The sequence below is a fragment of the Canis aureus genome, chromosome 31 (genome assembly GCF_053574225.1).
Source record: "Canis aureus isolate CA01 chromosome 31, VMU_Caureus_v.1.0, whole genome shotgun sequence".
NCBI lineage: Eukaryota > Metazoa > Chordata > Mammalia > Carnivora > Canidae > Canis > Canis aureus.
This window is the reverse complement of record NC_135641.1, coordinates 45,740,795-45,764,312: the sequence shown is the minus strand read 5'-3', so window position 1 is coordinate 45,764,312 and position 23,518 is coordinate 45,740,795. Positions and strand designations below refer to the sequence as shown.

General features: G+C 53.5%; 1 long non-coding RNA gene across 5 annotated transcripts in view; it reads right to left on the bottom strand.

The window, feature by feature from the left end:
* LOC144302754 (uncharacterized) overlaps positions 1 to 23,518 on the bottom strand; it is a 192,720-nt gene that overhangs the window by 28,217 nt on the left and 140,985 nt on the right. For 4 of the 5 annotated variants that reach the window (XR_013369807.1, XR_013369809.1, XR_013369808.1 and 1 more), the window contains one exon: positions 20,667 to 20,843. This is a non-coding gene — a long non-coding RNA (uncharacterized LOC144302754). Of the gene's footprint in view, positions 1 to 13,736; positions 17,806 to 20,666; positions 20,844 to 23,518 lie in introns of those variants that run through there. The other variant, XR_013369813.1, reaches the window with a different exon arrangement.

Sequence of the window (23,518 nt, the reverse complement as noted above, 5' to 3'; positions counted from 1 at the left end):
GATTAGTCCAAAAGCTATTACTCTATCACCTTGTGCCTTTAAAAGGCAAAACATCACATCATGAATATTGACCACATATTTTTTTTTAGTTCTTGACTGTTTCACTGAATTTCAAGTGCAAGGAAATTGAAGCTTGATTCAGGTTCAAGTCCTAGTCCCTGATTATGGGTAAATGACGAGTCAGGTAATAGCTGCAATTGATTGAGAGTGACATCTAAGCAAAGATGCTTTTAGCTCCCTCCGGGCTCCCAGGACACTTAGAAATAATTCAGATATGGTTTCTTATCAGCTGGGTATTAGCAGCCTGTAAATATGTATCCCCATTCAGCATAATGGGTTCTGACAGAGTAAAAGCCACCTGGAAAACATTTAAACGTCCTTTTTTCCAGTGGTTGTTCAGCCACTTTCCCCCTGAGGGGCAGCCAATCAACGATGCATGATTTTAGTTTGTTAACATGTGGGATGTGTCAGGCTTTTCTCCTGTCCTCTGTTTTGTTTTCTGTTTGCTTTCGTTGGTGTTGCTCTCTGTGCTCTTCACCTTTCAAAGAGAGACTAAAAAAGGATCAGTTTCCTTGTCCAGCCTCGTGTCACAGGTAGATAAAAACGAGTTAATCTTTAATGAAGCAGAAAGTGAGTTATATAAAGGCAATTTCCTTCCAGGCTTTACATGATGGCTCTTGTTCATTTTATTGGGTTCATCAACCCAATGGTTATTTATTCATATATCCATCCAGCCCAGATCGAACACCGCTACGTGGAAGGCATTTTGACAGATCTGAGCCTCCCCACCCCCACCTTGTAATTACTGGAAAAGGAGGAACAAGCAAATTCTGCTCCCACACCAGGCGCGGTGTGAGCCCTAACTCCCCTTTGTTCCTCTGTGGCCTAACTCCTGCTCTCCGGCGTGGTTCAGCATTTTGCGAACAAGAGTACTCTTCCACCACGTCCAAGATGGTGAAATAAAGAATTTCATGACCTCTTCGGTCGGAGAGTCTAGATGTGATGGAATTTTCTGTTCTTTAGAACTTAAAACACAATTTTCTCCAGCCTGGTATTCTGGGTGCTTTTCCCAAGCTCATCCCAGACTTGAACGGGACAGCATTCGCGTCAGGCCTGTGGATGTGCTAACTCTTAAGCAGGTCAGGAGTGCCCACCTTGGGGTTTGGCCGCTTCCCTCCCACCTGGAACACGCGCCGGTTCTACAAAGATGAGGAATCCTTCAAAGACCAGCTTAAAGTGCAGCCTCCTCTACGGGGCTCCCTTGGGAACCCCTCTGAGCACTCCTTCTCCAGCCTCCCAGGACACTGACTACTCTTCTAGACCATGCATTTGGCATATCAAACGCTGCCTCACATTATCAATGATTGTTTAGAAATATGTGTGCCGTGAGCTCTTTGAGTACAGAGAACAGTGGGGACAATTCCCTGCACGTCTCTGAGAGCTTAACAAATTACGAAACGGTCAGATCTGTATGAATGGAAGTTCATTCTTCCATTGGCATGAGTGGTAGTTTTAACAACACTGATAGTAATCATGGTAGCTAGAGAATATTTATTGGAAGTTTTCTCCAGCAGAAAAGCACCCACGGAATCAACTAAAAGGCAATAAATAAATAAATAAATAAATAAATAAATAAATAAATAAATACCTTGAGATACTAGACTTAGTTGCTCAAAAAATTAAATGTTTTTTTTTTTTTTTATGATAGTCAGAGAGAGAGAGAGAGAGGCAGAGACACAGGCAGAGGGAGAAGCAGGCTCCATGCACCGGGAGCCCAACGTGGGATTCGATCCCGGGTCTCCAGGATCGCGCCCTGGGCCAAAGGCAGGTGCCAAACTGCTGCACCACCCAGGGATCCCTATCCTACAGGTTTGTAACAGAACCTAAAAATTTTTTTTCACTATTTTTTTATTATTTTGAAGATTTTATTTATTTATTAATGATAGACATAGAGAGAGAGGCAGAGACACAGGCAGAGGGAGAAGCAGCCTCCGTGCACCGGGAGCCCGACGTGGGACTCGATCCCGGGACTCCAGGATCACGCCCTGGGCCAAAGGCAGGTGCCAAACCGCTGCGCCACCCAGGGATCCCCGAAAACTTAAATGTTCTGAAGCAATTGCCATTGAATTTAAAAGGGTCTTTCTTTTTTTTTTTTTTTTCTAGGAAGCTGGGAAAACTGACCTAATGTCACATAACTAATACAGGCTTGCAGCAAGGAGTACGTTTATTCTTCAGAGAACTTGAGAAATCTTTGCTAATTAATCCACTCATTCATCACTAGCTAAACTAGCAAGCAGGAGAGAAGGCTGCAAAAAGGAAAGTAAACAGTTGTATCGGCAGCAACCTGGAAACCTAACTGCAACCTAGAGAGCTGAGGGAGGGGTGGCTGTTCCTTTGGCGACGTAGGGGGCCGGGGACTGTCCCTGCGTGTTTGGGTTTGGGCATGGGGAGTGGATCTGCCTTTGGGAACGGACAGTGTCCTGCTAGCTGGTGCCTGTTCTTAAAGACAGCCCACAATGCCAGCTTTTCACACACTGGACACTGGGGTTTTTCATCTCGTCGAGTGAAATGGGAGGCACAGAAAACATCACGTAGTGCCCTTTATGCCGAAGCACCAAAATATGCTTCAAGAAACATGTGGGAGGGAGATGGAGAGAGAGTGGCAGAGGAGATGATGCAAAAGAGCAATTCCCAGTTTTAGTAAATGAACCAAATCCTAGAATTAGAAAGAAAATACTCAAATTGGAAGCTAAAAATGTCAGACCATTTTAAATCTAGGATAATGGCAACTTACAAAATTGAGGCCTAAAAAGAAAAAAAATCAACATGTCCCACCCCACCCCCCCACCCACCCCCCAATGCCTCAACCTCTATTTTGAAGGACGTCTATTCGGGTGGCTCTGGTGCTCCTGGGGTTGAGACAGACGGGGAGGTGGGGGGGTGTAGGGCATCTCAGGGAATGTACAGGACGCCCGTTTATTCACCCTCAGAGCAATTTTAAAATCAATGCAGTATTTCCTGGGTAGGCTGACGTCACCCCGCTCACATCAGAGGAGAGGACTGAGCTGCTGCCTTTGTGCTCATTAAAATTCTGTGTACTACAGTCTGCAGGAGCCAATGCCTATTTCCAGAACACCCATAAAACACAGCAGTGAGTGCTCTTGTCTCTGGGGCCAAGGTGGGGAGAGCCGGGAGGCCTTGTGTGGGATGAGGTCCACACAGGGGAACGGGGGCGGGGAGGGGGATGCACGGAATCTCATTGTTTGCTGTTGGTTTTTTCCTTTAACCAAATTCTAGCAACAGAAGTAAGTGTCAGCCACACACAGGCAGGGCGCAGAGCAGGGCAGTGAATGCGGGAGGACTCTGGGAATCTCAAGGGAAGAGGCCGCCCAGGGAAGCGGTGACGGGCCATCTGATCCGCAGAGAAGGACCTTACACCCCAGAAATTGGAAACACTCTTCTCAGGTCTTCTATTTCATTAAGTGGGTTTTCTTTCTCACAACCCATTTATAAAGGAAGATCTCGGTCACCTGTCACCCATCTGGGTGCCGCGTGCGTGAACACGGAACCTACACCTGCCACGCAGACCATGTGTGCACGTGCACCGACTCCAGGCCTGAGGGACCCCCCCCACCCCGGGGCCTGGTCACGGCTGCCACGCGGGGGCTGTGTGCGGAGGGCTGTGGCTGTGCCCCGGGCCGAGGACGGCGGGCGCGGTGCGCTGCGTGTGCGGGCCGGAGGGCAGAGGCGCACCGTCGGGTCGGCGTCATCTGGCTGGCGCCCGGGGGACAGCAGGCCCTGCGGAAGGGAACCCTTGGGCACAGATGCCCCCAGAGCCCTGTAGGGGCGGGTGCACCGGGCCCTCCGTCCCTCCACGTGGCCAGGAGGTTGCCCACTGGCCCGAGAGAGCGCAGCCTTGGGTTCGGGCCCGACGGTCACCACGTGTTAGAGCGTTTCCCGTGAGCACTGCCCCCCGACAGCCGGCACAGCCCGTCCCAAGCAGCGCTCCAGAATTATCGGAAACATGCCTGGCTTTTTCTTCACTCCGCTGCTACACACGGACATGGACGCACACACACAGGGACACAGATGTGCACACACACGGACTCACACACGGACGCATGCACACGGATGCATATGGACACGGATGTACACACATGCACACCACGCACTACCAGTGGCCCCTACACATGGTAAGAAATCGTCTCTTCTAGGGGCGGGTGGCCGGGCTTCGAGTCCATATACACACGGCCTGCATGACAGCGCAGGCTCTCTCCCGCCAAGTGGAGCTCCACGTTTGAAGCACTGGTGGAGGGCCTGGGGGCTGAGGGCCTGGGAGCTGGGGGCCTGGGGGGCTTGGGTGCTGGGGGGCCAGGGGGCTGGGAGAGCTGGGGCTGGGGGCCCCCTTCTGTAGCCCAGCAGCGGCAGCCCTGCTGATCGAGGAGAAGTGAAGGCGCAGAGTGGTCCCAGGAGGGGTGGCAGGCTGCCTGCTTGGCACAGAAGGAAGCCGGCGCTCTCTGCCCGCGTCAAGTCTCCAGGACAGCCTGCTGGCAGCTCTCTGCTGGAGGCTCAGCCTGGCCCAGGCGGGCGGCAGGGCCCCCTGCGCTGCTGGAATGTCTGAGGGAGGGATCTAGAACTCACCCCACACACTGATATACAAAGGCCACCCTCGGTCCTTGGTCCTCCCCATCCAGGTCACGTTGCTCTTTGAAATGGCTCGGTGGGGCCACAGCCCCGCGGGTAGGACACGGTCAGGGTCGGGGCGCTCGGTGGATCCACACGGGGCCACGGCTGGAGCGGAGCAAGGTCCCGGGCTGGGTGTGCGCCCGAGGGCATCGGGCCGGGCCTTGCCCTGCACCAGCCTGGCGGCGGCCGAGCACACCCCAGCTTGCAGAGCATCTTCAGAAGCTGTGGCTGGCAGCACTGAGGTGTCCCCAAGACGGCAAGACGTGCAGACGGAGCAGAAGGCTGCGGGTCCAGGATGGCTCGCGGGGACCCCAGGCCCGCCTGTTGCCACCAGCGTGTCCCCTCAGCCAGTAAAGGGCAGTCAGGCCCCTGCGATGGCCCGGGCGCTGCTGGCGGGGAGGGAAGGCGGAGGAGCAAAAAGGAAAGCTCTAACTAGAGCCCGGGAGCTAGGCCTAAAAACAGGAAATGTGAACAATGCAAAACAACACTAAACAAACCCCCAAAAATAAAGAATAAAAGGAAGGTGAATTGGCAAATAATTAGTCCATCTGTAGAGGAAACCAATTACTTTGCTGAAAATCGTCTCCTTTCTTCTGAGAATAGAAGAGCCTTCCTTCCCCCGCGACCTTCCGTCCCCAGCCCCTGGCCAGGCCTGCGGCTTCCACGGCCGCTCCCCGGCGTCACCAGCGGCCCAGGAACGAGTCTCGGCGTGGTTACAGGCGCTCCCCATCCTTCGTGACCCGGCCAAACCTCTAACGCGCCTTTTCCGAGGTTCTCCCGACGAGGAACCTTGGCGTCTACACTGGCTAAGCGGAAGCTCCGCTTTCGGGGCCCACGTCCTCTTGGCGAAAAAGCGCGGGGCCACCTGCCAAAGAGCTCGCCTCGATGGCTGGGATCCCGAGGACACGGATGTCTTCTTAAAAAGGGCTGTTTCTTCCACTGGCTTGAATCCCACCTTCTTTCTCTGTGAGGACAATGAGGGAAAATGCAGGGCCCTGGGAGCAAGCGGGAAGAGTTCCAAGGCCTTTCTAGACGGCGCCCAGAACCTCTAAAGCGGTCTGTTTGGTCTTGTTTTCCTTGAAATGTTGTCAACACAAGCCCTTCGCCCGAGGTTGGGTCTGGTTCAGAGGCAGGGCTCCGGGGCGGCTCGGCGCCGAGGGGAGGGCGGAGGGCGCAGGAGTCGGGGTCTCCCGGAGCAGCAGGGCCGCGCCCCTCCGTGGAGGGCTGCCCCGGCCCAGCCCCGTGCGGGCGAGTTCTCGGGCGGGGGCACTGCGAGGAGCAGGTGTTTCGGGGCGAGCGCGACGCCGGCGGTGAGCAGGAGCTAGGGTCCCCTTACTCTGCCTCAGAGGCCAAAGGAACGTCTGGCCTCAGTAGCAAAGGGGGAAGAGCAACAACCTGGAACCGGGGCTCAAGCTCGGCGCGCGACGGACAGCAGGCGCTGGGGGCCCAGAGCCTTTAAATGCTTGTTTGGAAACCCGCGTGGTCCGAGTCGGGAGCACAGAGGAGCCGCCAGGCGGAGGCCGGAAAGCTCCGGCTCTTAGGAGGGGCAGAGCCCGGAGGAAGCCGGGGAAGGGCGGCCCTGGACTGACCCTGCAACCGGGGGGCAGGAGGCCCAACGTGGCACAAGGTCTGGCTCCGCCCTTCAGGGCCTGCGTGTCACTGACACGCCGACCGTCCGGGAGCAAGACCCCCGGGCCTCCCCAGTGTCACCTCCCGGGTACACTCCTGTCCCCGTCCCTGTCCCCGTCCCCGGACTCAGCTCACGCTGCTCTGGGAGGCCGGGAGGCGCCGACTCGTTGGTCTGCTCGTGTGTTCAGAGACGCCAGTAACGGAGGGAGGGACATAGTCTTGTTCCCCGGGGCCTTCCGGAGACAAAACCTTCACCCGGTGGAGGTTCCCCAGTCGCGGACCAGCCTAGTGCCGCAAGGCCACCGCGCAGGGGTCACGGGCAGCCCGGCTGACTTCCCTCGGGGCCACAGCGGGGCAGCGGCCACGCCCTGTGTCGCAGCTGGACACCTGGCGGCGCGGCCCCGGGGGCCTGGGCGTCCTCCCCTGGAAGCCCCAGGCCCAGCCCGGCGGGGAGATCCGGGCCACGGGCCGGGGGGGGCCTTTCCAGAGGGCGCCGGAGCCATTTCCCTCTAGACCCCCCACTCCTGCGTTTCTGGTTCTCTCAAACGCTCCCGTGACCTCATCGTGGAAAATGCACGACACTGGTGCGTGTGTCCCTTATAAACCCCTTGGGGGGCAGGTCACGTAGCCTAAGGAGGGAAGCCGGCCTTGGCCGAGGCTGGAAGCGGGCGCCGGGCCTTGCGGCCTGCAGGTCCGTGGCCTAGACCCCGCGCGTCGCCAGGCCGTGGGGCCAACAGGCAGGACGTCGGCAGCCGCGGCGCAGCGCCCGGATCTCACCGCTTGCCCTCTGCCGTTGCGCCTGCTGCTCCTGGACTCTTCCAGGCACAATCAAGAAGTGAATCCATAGAAACACGTGTGTGTCCTTACGGCCTTTCCTAGGGGCGCTGAGTCACCCGTCCGCAAAGTCACTATTCCTAGACACACGCCCAAAGGACGCACGTTCCCATGGCTTCTCCCCCAAATAACAATGCAGCTTGTGGCCTTCGTCACCGATTCCGACGGCCCCGTGCGGTCCGCAGGCAGCTCCGCAGGACCCCACCACGCTCCATCCTGAATCGGGCGACGAGGATGACCACCAGGACAGAAGACTGCAAAGGCGGAGGACAAAGCCACCTGGAGCAAGTGGGCGCACCTGGCACGGGAAGGTCGGCGAGGCCACCGGAGTCTGTGGGCCGGGGGTGCCCGCAGCGTCGTGGGGGGGACCTGGAGCCGTCAGCGTTCACCTGGCAGGACCTGCTTCCTCAGCGGGCGCCCCGTGAGCCCTGCAGGTGTGCCTCGGAGCCCCGCAGGTGTGCCCATGAGCCCCCCAGGTGTGCGTTGGAGCCCTGCAGGTGTGCCTCAGACCCCCCAGGTGTGCCCGTGAGCCCCGCAGGTATGCCTTGGACCCCACAGGTGTGCCCCGTGAGACCCGCAGGTGTGCCTCGGAGCCCCGCAGGTGTGCCCATGAGCCCCCCAGGTGTGCGTTGGAGCCCTGCAGGTGTGCCTCAGAGCCCCCAGGTGTGCCCGTGAGCCCCGCAGGTATGCCTTGGACCCCACAGGTGTGCCCCGTGAGACCCGCAGGTGTGCCTCGGAGCCCCGCAGGTGTGCCCATGAGCCCCCCAGGTGTGCGTTGGAGCCCTGCAGGTGTGCCTCAGACCCCCCAGGTGTGCCCGTGAGCCCCGCAGGTATGCCTTGGACCCCACAGGTGTGCCCCGTGAGACCCGCAGGTGTGCCTTGGAGCCCCGCAGGTGTGTTCGTGAGCCCCCCAGGTGTGCGTTGGAGCCCTGCAGGTGTGCCTCAGACCCCCCAGGTGTGCCCGTGAGCCCCGCAGGTATGCCTTGGACCCCACAGGTGTGCCCCGTGAGACCCACAGGTGTGCCTCGGAGCCCCGCAGGTGTGCCCGTGAGCCCCACAGGTGTGCCTTGGAGCCCTGCAGGTGTGCCTTAGACCCCCCAGGTGTGCCCGTGAGCCCCGCAGGTGTGCCTCGGTGAAGGGAGACAGAGTAGAGGCACCACCGACTGCACTTGAGAGGCAGGCCCCGCGCATGGGGCAGAGGACGGAGGGACGTCGCAGGGACAGCAGGCCCAGCCTCCGTGGGCCGTGGCGCCTGAGGATGGCCGCACAACCCCGCAGCTCCCAGGTGACAGTGGCGGGACCAAGCTGAAGGGAAAGGTCAGCCGGCTTCTTAAGACTCGGAGACGCCGATGCCGCCCAGGTGATCATCCGTGGGAGCGAGTCTCCAGAAAGCTTTGATCCGTTACACGCATGTTTACAACACGAAGCACTGACAGCATCTCGCTCCTCGACGTTAACCCGCCGACGTGTCCGTGGCTCCCCCAAGCCGGTTCCAGAACGAGGACACCAGAGGCAGACGCCGCCCGCGGGCTGCCCCGTAAGGCCAGCCCATGCCGTGTCCTCAGGGAGGGCATCTGTGAGCGTGGAGGGCCTGTTCCAATGAAGAACGATCGGATAAGCTCGCTCCCCAATTGACATCTTTAAAACGGAAGAGCAAGGCTTCCGAGCTGCCGCAGCCGCGAGCCAGCGGCGCCCTCGGGGTGTGCAGGCGCCCGTCGGGGCTCGGCCCCCAGCGCAGCCCCCGCCGGAGCCACCGGGCTGCTGTGCACAGAACCCTTGGCTCATCTTGCTCGTCACCCCGACCCCGGCAGATTCCAAGTCCGCTGCCTTGACACCAAGTGGCAGGCGTGCCAAGCGGAGCCCGGCCTCCCGAAGCACCTGGACCAGCCCGCAGGGCGCCGGGCGCGGCCGGGGATGCCAGGCCCCCGGAGTCACTGCAGGAGACGATGAGCTACGTGGGGCGACGAGCGCGACGTATGTCAGCACGTGTGATGCGCACATGCGCCCCGACAAGTGGAGAGTGAGCCCCGCGTGGGCCACAGCTCCTCGCTCGCTCCCCGGACAGACGGCGATGCCGACGCGCTCCTTTGAAAACAAAGGCTGCGATTTGGACCTGCCGCACCTGCCGCCGGGCCGGGCCAGGCCGCGCCGCCCCGGGGACCAGGTGCTGCTACCGCTGGCTGTGCACCCTGAGGGGGTTAGTGACCCCTCTGGGCTCCGCTTTCGCCTCTAAATGGTCATAGTGCGGAGCCTGGGGAGTTGGCGAGGCTCCTCATGCAGGACGATCAAAAACCAACGCCCTTTGCAGCAGCCTGTACTCAACAGACGTGCACCACGTCCTGCTTCCCGTTGCGAGGCTTAGTCTACACGGTGGCGCCCGGACCCCACAGCCGGCAGGGCCAAGCCCCTCGGGCGCACCGGGAGGGCCACAGAAACAACCCGCAGGGCAGGAGCTCCCGCCGTGGGGGAAGCTTTCCCAGGCGCCCAGATATTTGTAGATTATTTTTTAAATGGAAAACAGACACACACACACCCCCAAAAGGCAGAGAACAAACACCCAGAAATATCTTGCTTCGCTTCTCCATGGGTTATTTCTGCAGATGTGTCCCGCCGTGTGCATTTCACGGAGAACGAGAGAAGCGGCGGCGGCGCTCCCATGGAAACCTGCCGGGTGTGATTGGCCGGGCCGTCTCCAGGCGCCGCAACAATACCCCGGACAGCACAAGCGCCCTTAATATTTAACAGACACACTTAGCTCTCCCCACCCCCTGGCATTGGTTATGCAACTCGCTATTAATAAAGAGATTCCGGTTCACCCCGGCGTCGTCTCACCCTCTAAGCGTCCTTGAGAGGTTGCTTTGCCGGTTAAATCCCGACACCCAGAGAAGCAGCAGTGGGGAGGGCAGGCTGGGGGGGGGGGCGGCGGCGGGGAGGAGGGGGTTGGGGGCTGAAACCTGGCAGGTGTGATAAGATAAAGCCTTATCATACTTGTAATTGCACCTGCTTCCATCCCGTTTGTTTTATTTCAGGATAGAACAGGCTGCAAAGGGGAGGGGGATGTGCCACAAGGAATGTTTTCACCATTTTCACCATTTTGCATTCGATGGTGATTAAGGAGGGAAGTATCCCGTCACCTACGACGGTTTGGATGACCACGAGCGTCCTGGTGTGAGCCTCCAAGCAAGATGGAGCCAATGATAGGGAATTAAATGGCCCAGAGGAGCCGGTGCGCACCTGCCAGTGGCCCCGCGACCCTGAGCATCCCTCAAAGCCTCCGGCACCTGGAGCTCGCGCGAGCCTCGGCCAACACCAGGGCGCGCCTCTTTGTTCCTGAAAGTTCCAATCTGCAAAGGAGTCAGATTCCCACGTGATCAGTGTTTCCTGTGACTCCTACACCGCCCGGACACTTGAGAGCCTAATATTCAAAGTTCTCCTTAGGATCCGCATCGCATCGGGACGGACTACCCCGAACCAGGGGGCGACAGCGCTGGGGCCAAGGGGCCGGGGCTTCCCCTGTTTCCGCGTCATCAGCCCACGTGCGGCCTTCTCGCTCGAATGCCTTCTTCGGGGCCGCACGTCTCAACCCCCAGCAGAGCATACGATTTAAAACCCTGAACATCTAGGTTTAGGTTAAAAACAAACAAACAAACAAACTTAAAAACAATCAGGGGAAAAAAAATCACCATCATCCGAGCTCACATACCAGTGACTGTAAAGAGAGGTGTTGCCCTTGTGCCCGAGTCCAGCGGAAATCAGGTGTGGACGTGCCCTGGGCGAGACCCGGGCCTCTCTCTAACGCTGGTATTTGCCGATAGCCCCAAAGTCGGCTGTCCGTGCGCCTCCTGTAAACCTTTAAACTGATATAAAGTTGAATAATGGGGTAGGTTCGGACATGTGTATACAATAGGAGCTCAGCTATGATCAACGAACTTACGTTTATAAAAGACTAAAAAAAAAATCATACATCAAAACATTAACCACAGGTCCCCCCGCCCCCGGGGGCCAAGAGTTAGTTGATTTTTGTGGGGTTTTCTTTTCATTTGTCTCTTAGCCTCACGCCGTTTTCTACACAAAGTATGTGTCATTTAAAAAGGGGGAAAAAAAACATTAAGGAAATTCTCAGGATGCTTTTCATTTTTCTTCATAAGGATAATTAAACCTTAAGGGTACTAAGAGCCTCCCCACGTTTGAAAGCCCCGTGCCCCCAGGATCTCGCTCCAGGCACGCGACAGCCTGGGGCAGGCATCCCGGAGAGGGGCTCCCCCACGGATGGGGACAATGAGGCCCGGGCCAGCCCGCGGGGCAGACGGCGGGGGCGGGAATCACACCGAGGCTCAACAGTCAAAGAATGACTTTACGACGACCCCTTCCTCCTTGTACGTTTGAAGACTCCTCTTTGCAGCTGAACATTTCAAGAGCCGACAGGTAGCCCTTCAGTCGATTCTCTTCTTTAGACGATTTTCCAACGTGTGAAACCCTGAGGGTTTAAAACACAGACACCTTCCCGGCCACCCACGAAGGAGGAAGGGATGCAAGGAATGATAACATGAGCATCATCCAAGCAGCTTGCGACGAGCCGCACCTAGGAAGGCGATGGGCACGGCCTGCAGGGCTGGCTCCCCGGGCCCAGTGCGAGGCAGAGGGGAGGAGGATCCCCACCGGCCGCCCTCCGGGTCTAGTCCCAAAGTGAGACCAGTGGGACGGACGGACTTCAAGGGACGGTCCCAGGATGCACAAGAAGGAAGGGGGAGAGACGGAGAGCCAGACACCCCAAGATGCCGACACAGAAGAGAAATCGAGGCCCCAAGTTCCCTTCCTGGGTTGCTCATTTGTTGCGAGGAATCTGCATCAGCAAAGTCACTGGGACCCCACAGGAGCCAGTCGGCGACAGACAGGGCGGGTGCAGCTTGCTGGGAGGACCTTCCAGCCCAGGAACTGCCGCGCCGCCAGCGACCTGCGCAACCGTACGCGGCGACCCGCGATCAGAAACATCATCAAGTCGGGTCGGCCTCCGGCTGGAAGGATGGCCGAGTCCTTGGCCACGAGGGATCCTCTGGTTAATGTGGGCGCACACACACACACACACACACACACACACACGTGTGACACAGAACTGAGGCCGAGAGGTGATTTCTGGAGCCCAGAGGTGAATGAACCATCTCCCTGGGGAGAAGGCCGTGGACACCGGGCGCCGCGCTGGTGGCACCGAGCACCGAATGTCGGGCACAGAGCCCGGTGATAGTCGGGATGTTTCTGCCCATGACACTCTCTCGCTGTAAATCCCAGAGTCTCGGTATCTCCCCATGAGGAGGCGATGTTGTCCCCCGCTCCCCAGCGTCCTGGCACCAGGCAGGCCCGTGCAGCAGGCAGGCCCGTGCAGCAGGCAGGGTGCAGGCAGGGTGCAGGCAGGGTGCCGCGACCCCGACGCCGCCCGGGGAGCTGCAGAGCAGATGCGGATGATGCGCTAGCGCGACTCCGAGCTGCTCTGGCTTCACGTCCTGTGATGAAATAGAAACGTGACCCACGTCTGCGAAAATTCCACCCGCGATCACGCTGGGCCTGTGAGGCCACCAGCCCCTGACCGCGAGCGCACGGTTCACAGGCGAGGACGCCAGGGCAGCTGGGAGAGTGGAGGCAAGGCGACGTCCCGCGTGGCCCCGTGCAGGGAGCTGGCAGGGCTGCACGGGGAAACAGGCCAGTGGTGCCTCGCCGACCTCCTCGGGCTCCCCTCGCTCTTCCCCACGAGCCCCGGACGGCCCCCGGCTTCCGAGCTGCTGGGGCAGCTGTGAGTGCGCCTTCCCCAGCTTCTTAGTTCAAAGTCTGGGACCGCGCAGAGAAGCCACCTGCCGCATCCTAACCCACCCAGGGCGGTGACGGACACAGCCAACCTGGGCCCTGGCTGCCGGCCTGGCATTCGGCGGCCCCATTTCCAAAATACCCTGCGTCCCCTCTCCACGGCAGCTGCTGCCCTATCAAAACTCCTAGAACCCTAGAATCTCACAAGTAGACAATGGAACACGCCCTTCTCCGGTATTTACGTTTTAATAAAATGTCACGTGCCCAGATCTTTCTGACCTTTTATAGCTTCAGGCAGGGACAGTTTCTAGAGGATGGAACTCAAGGCAGTGATCTAACATACGGTATCTTATTAAATGAAAAATGACGCAAATCAGAGAATTTCGATCATTGAGGCAAATTTGAAAATAATGGAGTGCATTGTGCAGAGCACATCGGAATTAGGCAACGCACACCAGGGTGAAAACGTAGACGAGGTAACAGAGTATCGGCGCGTGAAAGCTACGGGGAAACAGAAATAGATTCCTCCGGGAATCTGTGCCTCTGTGCCTCTTTGGAAACAACTCAAAATCCCTGAATCTGACCATCACTCATGCCCATAAGCAAATTAAGTCGCCACTATTGTGATGCTATTAAAAAATAACTCAAAAATAAATATATGGGGTATGCCTGGGTGGCTCAGTGGTTTGGCACCTGCTTCCGGCCCAGGGCGTGATCCTGGAGTCCCAGGATCGAGTCTCACGTCGGGCTCCCGGCATGGAGCCTGCTTCTCCCTCTGCCTGTGTCTCTGCCTCTCTCTCTGTCTCTCATGAATAAATAAATAAAATCTTTTAAAAATAAATAAACAAACATACAGATAGTCGTGATGCTATTTGATTGCATTTATTACCTGCCCTGCCACATACCTTAAGCATCAAGTGCATGTTAATTCAGTGCTCTGTAACCCACAGATCTTACCCAGCACCTTGAATAAAGGAAATGCTTCAACATTAATTCATTTACACTCCATCCGTACATCTTTCTAAGTTCAAAATTGCTATTTGGTTAAAAATAAGACAAGCATTTGAAACGCAGAAGGGACTTATTTTCAGGACCATTCTGTTTTTCCCCCGAGTGGACCTCTGCCTTCGTGTATCCCATGATGAGAGGCAGGAGGACTTTTACGAGGTTTCCCCAGGGCCCCAGACTGAACACAAGGAGCTGTCCACCCACGTCCAGGTGGGGAGACCAAAGAGGGAGTGAGCTGTTGAACTAATGTAACGATCGGTAGTTCCACCTCTCAAATAATTTAGAAAGAGAGTGACGGTGGAATGCTGGATCAGGAGCTACCTATTGGCCTCTCCTCCGGCAGATCCAGGGACGTTCAGACCCTCGGGGCAGCGACAGTCACAGAGATGCAGCTAAACACGCGTGTGGTCTTCACGACTGGGAGATCCTACTGAGTCCAGTCCCGATGGCCCCCGACCGCTCATGGCAGGTGCTCTGCATTCGGGGAGACGTGAGTTGGGACAGACAGTCCCTGAGCCATCAGCTCTTTGGCTACACTAAGGAAGCACATATGTGAATGACACCTACTTCTCTTGAGAAACAATCCCCTTCCCAGTTAGCCTTCTCAGGCCCAGGGAACCCCGCCCAAGCTGCAGGCCGGCCCCAGGCACTCTCACTGTGCCCTCGAGGTTTCCGGAGAGACAGCCCGCAGAAATAGACGTTTAGGAGAACAGAGCATTGTCTGAGCTAGTCCCAGGGCCTACGCGATGCGTCATCTAGTGAGCCCTCAGCAGGAAGGGTTTCTTGAATGAATAGGTAAACGAATGGCTCAGCGCAACGGCCCTAGGGAAGAGACACCAAACACAGACCAGAGGCCATACGCAGTGAAGACAGTCTTCTCTCTTCTCCCATCAAATTGACATTTATGCCATCACACTCATAGAAAAGAACCTCGGTCCAATACAGTCCTTGGCCTTGACCCTTCTGCTGCTGCTTGGGGTGAATGAGAGGAGAAGTCAGAGCTGTCCCTAGAATTGGGGGTACGTCTAGTAAATGTATTTTAAGAGTATGCTCCGGGTATCGCTCGGGGTAGAGTAGCAAACAGGAGAAGGCACGTACTTTATTCAGCCTCAGGGTTAAAGAAGGTTTCTTGGAAATGAGGTCATGTGAGCTATTTACATGCCACGTGAACCATAAAGCCTGCCCTTCAGAAAAGCTTTGCACTTGGACTCAAAGAGGATGGCAGTGAGCAAGGGAACCACATACTTTCCCCTCTGAAGAAAAGGCAGCACAAACAAGCGACAAAACATTGCCACAGACATCAGAGACTATTTCCTGGCAACGTGACCCTTAACGTATTTAAGCTGGTAGATTATGCAACAGTTCAAAAGTGAGACATCAAATTAAGAGGAAATCAAATGTAGTCGAGAACACGGAGTAAGAATTTAAGTATGCCTCTAGGTCTACTGCAAAAGACTGAGATACTTTCCTTACCTCCCGTCTCCAGGGAAGAACAAGGATTTGTAACCTGGATATCACCCAAGGAAGGGAGTTTTCAGAAGTTTAGGCTCCCAAAGTAAGCGGCTGGGTTGTTTAAGAGGGAAAAAGCTCAAAAATCTCTAAAAGACATGACTCTGTCCTAGTTGGTGTTGGTCTAGATGTCTAGGTCTAAACCCTGGGTCCTCTGGCCCAGGAGGGGTCAAAGATCCCATGGCCCCACTGGACACGTAGACTGTGGCACCAAATCCACATGCTTTTCAATGAGCCACTTTAGCAACAAGACCAGAGGCCTTTCCTCAGGTTTTCTGGAAGATCTAAGACCCTCAGTTTCCTTGAATGACCAGAGGAAGTTGCAGGGCAAAAATGGGTAAGATTGAATTTCCAACAACCTTGCAGGGGAAAGGAGGGAACAGAGCCAGATCTACCTGAACATGAAGAAATATACCACTTCCCGCTCCCCACACTGAGGCACAAATTCACACCCGTTTTAGAAGTTTGACCAAACTTCAAGAACAAAAATCACCCTTAAAAAAAAAAAAAAAAAAAAAAACCCAAGCCCCTAGATCTCTGTAAATGAACGACAGAACTCTACGTGCCTCAGGGTACCCGTATTTACCTCAGACACAGCAAGTCAAGTGGAAAACCAGCCAAGCTTGAGGAGTTCACCCAGTTTCTAACCTTCCCGGAGCTAGAAGAATGTAAGTCTCAAGCAGTTTCAGTTATTGGCCTGAGATGACCCAAGGACGTCTCCCCATTAAGAACCACTCAAAAAGAGATAAAAAAAAAAAAAAATCTGCACACCCAAATTCCCTCCTTGGCCAACCCCCTGCTTCCCTACATAGATAGGAACAGAGAGGGGCTAATATTTACGTGGAACTAACGTTCCATGCAATGTGAAGGCTCATGTCTTCTTTTGTATTTCTTTTTTCCACTGAACACATTAACCTCGTCTAAAGGTAAGAGGAATTCCACAGGGCGCTTCACTTCTCTGGGTGGCAGGTGTTCGTTGGTTCTTGAACGTCTCAGACATGGCCGAGTTTCCGGCTTATTGCGTCTGAGAGAGAGAAAAGCCTTTTGAATCAAAACAGAGCGGGGACGGCGAGATGAGTTCCAGTGAAACATGAGCAAGCAAGCACGTCTAGGAAGGTTTTGTTATGACTTAGCCTTCAAGGGACGGGGGGAAAATGAGACACGTATCCAACTGCTCACCCGCGACTCCCTAGGCTCCCCGGCCCGGTAGTCGATTTGCCAAATGCCTTTCTTCTTCTCTAATCCCATTTTTCAATATCTCATAACTCGAACTGGATTGATCATTTGATCCCATCGGCCCAGACTCATTAGGGCAATTAAGTTAGAATGTATGCAGCAGAGAATCAGGCTCGCTTGGCTCTGGAGGAGCCATCCGCTGGCCTCCTTAACGTCCCACCATGCGGGCTCGTTCCAAGGGCTGTGATCCTGCATGGGTGGTTTGCTTTTTGTTTTTTTTAATTTTTTTTTTTTTTTTTTTTTTAGGGGACAGATTGCCACTCAGAAGGACTTCTCAGGGCCCTGGACGGGCGAGGAGGAGGGTGGAAATAGTAGTAAAACCCAGAGCAAATCTGACAAAAATAGGATGCCTTGTCACCCAAACTCTTAGGCGGCTCACACATATGGTGCCGTATTTTAAACATGAAGAAATAGATCCTGTCTTAAAAACCTAGTCCCCTTAGAACAGCAATTCCCAGAGACCTCTTCTTTGCTGATGGACGTTTGGAGGGAAGCACTGTTCTAAGGAAGACTCATGAGTTTGTTGGCAAGGCTGTTGACAGGGTGTGGTGTGTGGTTCTGCAGGGCACCTACCGAGGGGCAGGACATGGGGTGCTTTCGTGAGGGCTTGAATCCGCCTACAAGAAGAGAGGCCTCGTTTATGCTATTTGTCTAGAGGGGACACGTCTCCTTACATCTGCAAAAAGGCATCATGTGTGCTAACAGCTTGCAAGATGAGTAACAAATAGGTTGGATCATGACGTAGAGTCCAAAAGCCTGACAATGCTGAACCTTAGCAGTGTTCCTTTTAGGGAGTCTCTTGAATTCACTTTGGCCCCTTAAAGGGTCTTTGTCTCACTCACCCTTCTACAAGCCTGGGATGTTGGAGCTTTCGGAAAATAAAAAATAAAAAAGGCAAACCAGAGGTGTGATGCCGGCTCTGAGCTTCCCTCAAGACAGGGTAGGAGGATAGAGAGGAGGGGGAGGGGCTGGCACGATTCATATCTAAATTCAAGCACATTTGAGGTCGAGGGCTGGGTCTCATTCACTGCTATATTCTCAGCACCATGCGCTCAGTAAATCTATGCAGAAGCAATGCCTTTAAATCCACATTAGTCTTTCATCTTCCTGTGTTTTCGGTTAAAAAAGAGAGAGAGAAAGAGAGAGAGAGAGATGGTCCAAACCCATCTTAATTTTTCATATCCACAAAATTCAATTCTATGTTAACTTGGCAAATAAAGCACCTTTGTGAACATTTTTCAAAATCTGCTAGAGGATCATAGATCCTTAGCGTGAAGAAGGTCTTAGTCCAACCCGCGTAGTCACAGATGAGGCAACAGGGGTCTTGAGAGTTTCGGGGATTTGGGGTGAGTCACACAACCTATTGGAGGCAAAGCCAGAACCAGAGCTCAGGACGCCAGTCCCCGAGCCCAAGACTTTCTCCAGTGGTTCTGTGCCTAAGAGAGCAGCCATGTACCTCTCACACAAGGGTTGTTCCCTTACGTGCTAGGCTTTGCCAGCCTCCCAGGGGCCACAAGGCCTTACCACCACAGCTGTGGCCCCTCTGCAAGCACCATTCCCTTTCCCGGTACGACCTGACACCACCTCTGTGCCCAACCCGCTGTATGGTCTTACATTCCGGCCCACACCTGGACTCACAGATGGGTGATCAGATGCCGGCACCCTAGCATCTACATATGGGGGCTCCAAAGAAAGTGTCAACCAAAAGCCAGTCACTTTCGAATCCTTTGTGAAATGAGCCATGGAGAAATAAATAAATGATCCCTACCAGACCGCAGAGCAGGCAAATGCGCCTCACAGCATCCTTGAACACTGAAGGGGCCAAGCCAGAGCAGCAACCCACAGGGAAGGCCCCACGGAGTCACAGAGGAATGGCCCAGCTTTTCCAACATCACACATCACACGCGCTGCGGAGACCCCGCGTAAGGCAGCCAGGATGAAGCAAGAGTAATCTAGAAGAAGTGCTTACTCATCATCTGATCCTTCTCTGGTAGAAAGCATTCAGTGACTGCTACTAAGCAAAGTGGAAATTGTTTCTAGGGAACACTGGACTCGAGTCAACCAGTGGAACAGCATTTAAAAGGGTATTTTGTCTAGGGAGTAATTATAGATTTTCTCAGCTCCATTTCTAATAACTGGAATGGCACATGTGGCTGGAACTCAATAGAGAAGAATACATGAAGGCCATTATAATAGATGGAACATTCTAGGTCAATAATGACAAGCCATTCCTTCCTCGGGCAAATGGAGCCAAATGGCTGAATGTGCGGCAAAGTCAAAATTCAGAATCCCAATCACATGGGCCACACTGGCATTTCTGGCTCAAGATGAACTTGAAAAATATAATAAAGAGAAATGTATGACGAACAACATATCTAAGAGCTCAAAATGTCCGTTTGTCCTCAAAAAGCCTGCTCAAAATAGATTTTCATTGTATTTTGGACATAATATTCCATCTTCTAGATCTAGGAGGTTCAAATTGGACTAACCAGCTATAAAGGAAAAAAATTAATTTTATTATAACTTGATGCCTTTGTGTTTCTAGTCAACAACTGAGAATACCTAGAGCCTTGTATTGGTCACCGTTTCATATTTATCGAGAGCCAGTGCTCAAGATGCCATATGGAGGACGTGATGAAAATTAACTAGATTGGCAAAGTGGAGGGGAGAGGAGGGCTGTGATCCACTGAACTTGAGCAGTTTTCTAAAACTGGAAGCGTTTCTATCAGCAGGGTCTAAATAATAAATTATTTCTGGGACTTCTTGAAATTATGGAAGAGGGACTAAAAAAGGGAAGGACCTAGAAAAACCTTTATAAATGGCTGTCTAGAATATCCCAACTGAAGGATACTCTACAAAATACCCGACCAGTTCTCCCTACAACTGTCAAAAACCAGCAAAGTCTAAGAAACCGTCCGAGCCAAGAAGAGCCTAAGGACGCATGACTACCGAGTGTAATGTGCTGCCCTGGACTGGGCCTCTGGAAGGTAAACAGGATGTGAAGAAAAGTGACGGGAATTTGAATGAAGCATGGATTTTAGTTAAAATTAACTAACTTCAGTCAAAAGCATGGATTTAGTTAAAATTTGAACCACTCTGGCTCAAACACAGCGTGCTAATGTCAGATTCTAATAATGGGGGAGACCGGGCAACGGACTTCTGGGATGCTCCCTGTATTCTTTTTCATCTTGTTCTGTATCTTTCTATTGCAAAAAAAAATAAGAAGGAAGTTGGATATAGGAAAAAGAAGGGATCCCTGGGTGGCGCAGCGGTTTGGCGCCTGCCTTTGGCCCGGGACGTGATCCTGGAGACCCGGGATCGAATCCCACGTCGGGCTCCCGATGCATGGAGCCTGCTTCTTCCTCTGCCTGTGTCTCTGCCTCTCTCTCTCTCTCTGTGACTATCATAAATAAATAAAAATTAAAAAAAAAAAAAAAGAATTCCGCCAGAAAAAAATATTAAAAAAAAAAAAAAAAAAAAAGGAAAAAGAAAAAAGTAAGAGGTGGCTATTAAAAGGAAATAGAAGTTCCTAGCCACAATCCGCTGGAGCCTGGACTGTCAGTCCTGGAGGGAAAAAAAAAAAAAAAGTCAAAATTCGTCTCTAAATGCCAACGGGAGCTGTTTGGAACAATGTGTTAAGAATAGCTGGGAGGGATTCATAAACACAATTAGCACCTTGACTGACTAGGACCCAAAAATAAGGCAGCTGTGGGCGAGCAAGCCGCCCAGGGTCGTAAACAGGGCCTGCAACGAAGCATCTAAAATGAGAGAAGGTGACCAAGGAGGAAAGTGTCGGGTAAACAGAGTCCACGTTTGTCGCAAGAGCCCCTGTGTGGCGTGTCCTCCCTGGTGTCCCTAATTAGGAGGAGGCACTGACTTCTTCTTTTCCTGCAAAATTGTCAGGTTGACGTTTTTGTCACTCGTATCAAGGTTCTCACGTCTAGATGTAGGCAGCCCCTGTTGCTCACCTTGAATGTCGCCTCGTAGGACAGGGCCTAAAAACGACTCCTCACAACGCTGGCTCTGACCAGCCTTCCGTTCCAGCGGCAGATTCTTTATTTGGAGGGACTGAGTCATCCATTTCTCACCTTTCTCACCAGCCAAGTATTTTTAACTCACTGTCAGCGATGGAGTGAACAGAGAGTCTAGGAGGGAAAAGACAGTCCATTTTTCACTTTTCTGCTCTCGGTCGCTGAATCCCAGAATGCATGACGGCACAGGGGAAAGTCTTTTATGTAAAAAGTAATAATAATAATAATAATAATAATAATAATAATAATAATAATAATAATATTGGTCTGTTCAACATTTTTCTCCACTTTGTTAAATGCCCAAAATGGGTCTCTGCTACCCAGAAAGAGACAACTTCTCCCTGGAGGCAGCGTCTCTGTACCAACCTGGGGACAGAAACTATGCGTGGCAACCTTGAGCTCCCCAATGGCTCCAGAGACAGCAAAACCAGAGAGATGCATCCAGCCCTCCAGCTCAGAAGGGCCTGCCCCAGAAGCTGAGCTTCCGTGCACGTGTTCCGCTGGACCCCAAAGATCTGGGGAAGGAGACAGACAAAGTCTGGACTTGTGCCTACAAGCCACCGGGCGCACCGAGACTCCAGACGCTGAACTTCATGATTACAGTTTGTCCCAACATCTAAAAGAAACTGTCAACATTCCACTGGGTTCTTCGGTGCACACTGAGCCAGTGCAGGAAGGGGAGGCAATTGATGGGATGAGGAGGGAGTGGCATTTTCTCATCATCATTGCAAGTGGCTAAGATGCCAACTGCATTTAAAGCAAGGCTTAACAAAAAAAAAAAAAAAAAAGAGGCAAGGCTTTTATGGCTCCTTCTGTTGTTATTTGCACCTTAGATATAGAACGGATTTCATAGTCCGGGATAGAAAAGGTGTGGCAATGGCTGGAGAGAGCAGCTCTGACGTTCAGGTAATACGTGTCCATGCGGTGCAGTGGAAACCCAAGGAGTGAATTACGCCTTGGCATAGGAATGCCAGGGGGAACACCAGAGCCACGTACGACGACGATGAACAGACAGGCTAGCTGAGCACATACTCTGTGTGTGCCCAGAGTCGCCGGCAGGACGGACGGAAGGAGGAAGGCAAGACGAGAGGAGGCCACCCATGGAAGGTCACCAGAACGGGCGCTACAAGGGTGGCGGCGAAGACAAGCCCCGGGGACGGGTCTGACATGGGAGGCAGAGTGACCGCTCGGGAGGAGGGAGCGAAACCTGCAGCACGCACGTCTTTAGAGAAGCCCTCAAGGCCTGCTCCGTCCTCAAAGTCTTTGAAGACCCCTTAGATGGCAAAGCCAGATTCAAGCCTGTGAAAGGCAAGCGAGTAAGGACGGTGAACACTCGTCTAGCAATTGCCACAGGCCAGGTGCGGGTACATCTAGCCACTTGGGCAATGCTTACCGTGATCCCACCAGGCGGGGACTTCGCCGGCCTACTTTACCGTCCTATTTTACAGATGAGGAAACTGAGGCGCAAAGCAGTCAGGTGACTGGGCCAAGGTCGCACGAGAGAGCATGAGAGCCGTGATGTGCTGATGGACATCACACAAAAGATGACTTCCACTGGGAAAAAAACCACGCACATTCAGCCTAGAACCGTGTTAGGACCTCCAGTACCTACAGCTGACCCTCGAACAACCGGGTCTGAGCTCATGGGCCCGCTCACACGGGGATTGTTTTCAGTAATTACGTACAGTGCCGTCGGTGTTTTCTCTTCCTTGTGATTTGTGTAGTGACATTTTCTTGTCTCCAGCTTACTTCATGGTAGGACCACAGCGTACTACGTAGGACATACGAGATGTGTTACCTGGTCCAGTAACGCTTCGGGACACCGGTAGGCTCAGTAGCTAAGTTCTGGGGGAGTCAAAAGCTATAGTAGGATTTTTGACTACATGAGGGAAGGATGACCTTAACTTCCATGTTGTTCAAGGGTCAACTGGATTTTTTTTTTTTCTTAAGTAGATTTCATGCCCAGGGTGGAGCCCAGTGTGGGGCTTGAACTCAAGACCCTAAAGCCAAGACCTGAGCTGAGATCAAGGGTCAGATGCTTAACCAACCTGCCACCCAGGCACCCCATGGGTCAGCTGGGTTTTAAAGTAAACTGTTGGAAATAGATAAATAAATAAATAAATAAATAAATAAATAAATAAATAAATAAAGTAAACTGTTGGGCAGCCCGGGTGGCTCAGCGGTTTAGCACCTGCCTTTGGCCCAGGGGGTGATCCTAGAGACCCAGGATCAAGTCCTGCATTGGGCCCCCTGCATGGAGCCTGCTTCTCCCTCTGCCTGTGTCTCTGCCTCTCTCTCTCTCTCTCTCTCTCTCTCTCATTAATAAATAAATAAAATCTCTAAAAAAATTAACTGTTTGGAACCACTTTGTTTCTCCATGTTTGTTCTTCCCTCAACCGCGCTACAACTATCTAGTGAACGCACCCTCTGCACTGTGTACTGTCCTAGGATGTAGGGATACAAAACGTTTTTAAAAAACCTCTTTCCGAGCATATGTTCAGGTGAGGGGCAACAACACAATAGATAATAATGTTATGTAGTATGTGATGGTGAGTGTGTCGGCGACAAAGCAGGGAAGACGGGCAGCGGGCCGCGAGGGCATCGAAAATTTTCACTGGTGTGAAAATGGTTCTCTGAGGCCTAAAGGGGCTGTGAGGGAGCAGGCCACGCAGCATTCAGAGGCCGCATTGTAGGCAGAAGGGACGGGACGGCAAGCATAAATACCCCCAGGCCAGAAGAGGACAAAATATCCCAGGGACATTGTGACTAGAATGGACTTAACATAGGCT